Genomic DNA, 2733 nt, shown 5'->3' on the forward strand with positions numbered 1-2733 from the left:
CCGTTGATAAATCGTCAGGGAAAATGCGGTATGCGGTCTATAAACCAGGGACGTGACTTAGAACGTGTTGCGGGAATAATCTCACGGACGTGGCTCGTTCTGGGAGAGGGGAAAGGGAATAAAAGGCGAAACAAAGGCGATAGAAAGACGTTCGGTGTATCGAATCCTATTCCACGACTTGGAATTTCAATAGACGAGATATTCGATCGTGGAGAGAAGCATTCTATCTCTTTCCATCCTCTTCTTTCCCCGTAAAGAAAGCTTGGATACGAAGAGGAGGACAAGTGGAACTTAACTTCCTCTCGATCGAATGATTTACGCAGCGCCGCTTCCTTTTTTCGCTCGACCGGCTGTCAATAAAAGCGCGTAAACTGGTGAAGTTGATAAGTAGTGGTGTAGTAGTAGAAAAAAACAAATGGAAAAACTGGAGAGTTGAAGGGGAGGCTAACGAAGTATAGCGAACGACTTCTCGTTCGAGTTAATTTTATCCGTTTGAACGGATCTCGAAAGGGGACGATTATTTATTCGTTTTTGATTTTGGAAATAAATGGAAATTTCCATTATTTCGAAGATAAAATATCAATCCTCGATACGATTTCATAATGATACGATTGTAAAGGAATATTTACAGTAAGTAAGAGTAATTTTAATAACGACGCGCTTGCTTTCGTAAATTTTACAAAACCCTTTCATGCAACCCTCCCATTGTTTCACCTGACGTTTTCAAACCTGTTGAATCGAGGATACGCGTTACTACGCTTTACACTGTGAATTTTTTACGCTTTTTGAAGTATAACCACGGTTCACCGATTATTTTTACATGATTTTTCACCGCTTTTGTTTCTTCCATCTCCATTCTACTAATACATGATTTTATAAATCAACTTATTGTTTTAAGTCATTTCGAAATATAATTTTCATTTTTTTTTCTTTCTTTTTTTTTTTTTTTTACATTAATTTCGAAAGCATCTAATATTCGTAATTCGTGGCTAAGCTCCGTAGAAACAGAGAGCGGAAAGTTTATCCCATTAAAACTGATATTACGAAAATGTTCTCTCTTATCGTAGACCGTGAAAAACGGGATAATTTCTTATTTAACGTGATTTTTATTTAAAACTTTTCGCTACTAGGAAATACATTTGATACGCGAATATCACGTCCTTTGGCTAACAATAAGCCCAACGGCAAATGGAAAATCCAGCAGAACGTCCAATCGTAAATCGAGTACGTGACTGCGTCTGTTCCTGTGGAAACACCATTTCCGGGATATTTACGAGTTGCAGCTATTAAATGTCACGGGGCCAACATAAGGAGCAAATATTTTCTTCCGAAGATGTCATGCTCGTTCGTCATTCCCGTACACCATTTCTCCGGATACTCGCCAACTCGAAATAAACAGAAATCGGAAAAATCAACGAATTACGAAATGAATTCAATTTTTATTTGTCGTAATAATATCACGCTTAAAAGAAAAAGAAACAATGCAATTTCGTTCGATTAAAAATATTCCAATATAGAAGCAAAAGAGAAAGAAAAGCGAAAAAAACGTTCCCACAAAGAAACCAAAGTTTTTAATAACCATTCCCAGGATGGAATTGGAATAACACGTTGATGGCCGGGAGCGAGAAGAGTCAACGGGCGATAGTTAAAAAACAGTAGAGTACAACTCTCCCGAGTTATAGAGGAGCGATGATAATGAGTCTTGGTTATTGCAACAGGTAAAGCAACGCGATTCGCGGAACGAATGCCAAATAAATCCTCGGCTTTAATCCGAGTGGAGAAGTTGTTGCGACACGCGCGTTGATATCAACGTTGGAAATGGGCGGATTGCTGAGAGGGGGGGAAACAAGGCGTCGTATATCAGTGACATAAGCGTCGAAACTAATATTATCTGTAACCAGGAGGAGGGTAACTCTTCGGGATGAATATGCGGGGATTCGCATGTTTCGAAGCCAGTTTGCATAGGCGTTTGCCATGGCGCGCGTTAATTAAGCTCGGTGAAATTTAAAATGGCGCGCTCATTTAACCGCGTCAAATAATTCGCGCGGCAAGATAACGATTTATACGCAGTGATGGCGGGAGGGAATTAAAAAGCGTCACCAAGCGTTGAAAATATCGTGGAGGAAGAAAGTTGGTGGAGCAACAAGAAGTTGGGTCGAATGAATTCTCGTTCGATATCTCGGCCGCCTCTAACGCCGCTTTCCTCGTCCTAGGAAAAATTAAATCTCGTTTCACCCGCGGGAAAAATGGATGGAGGCATTGAGATCTAAATAACTTTTCTCGTCGATGAAAGATATAAAATAAACCTGGCTTTTTTCCCCTCCCCTCTCCGCTTTTGAAAATTTGTTTTACGAATGGAAGTATCGAACTGTTCAATCGAGTTGAATCGTTTCGATACGCTTCATCTTTTTAATCGGAAAATTTTTTCCGATTCTCTTTTCTCTCTCTCTCTCTCTCTCTCTCTCTCGCCATACGTTTTCCCGAGGATCTTACGATCTCCTCGCTTCTTTACAGGAATCGAACAAAATTTTACCATCGCTAATCGAAGCGTGTTTCAACAACGTTAATACGATACTTTCGAACAATAGAAACCATTGGATGGCTTTACCCGATTGTTAGACTGAAATATCTCGGAGCTCGGAATTTTGTTAAAAGGAAAAAAACTCGTTTAAACTCGCAATCAATTTCCAACTTTACCTGCTCGGAGGCAAAAAAAAAAAAAAAAAAAAAAAA

Source organism: Apis dorsata, unplaced genomic scaffold, assembly GCF_000469605.1.
Source record: "Apis dorsata unplaced genomic scaffold, Apis dorsata 1.3 scaffold_149, whole genome shotgun sequence".
Lineage (NCBI taxonomy): Eukaryota > Metazoa > Arthropoda > Insecta > Hymenoptera > Apidae > Apis > Apis dorsata.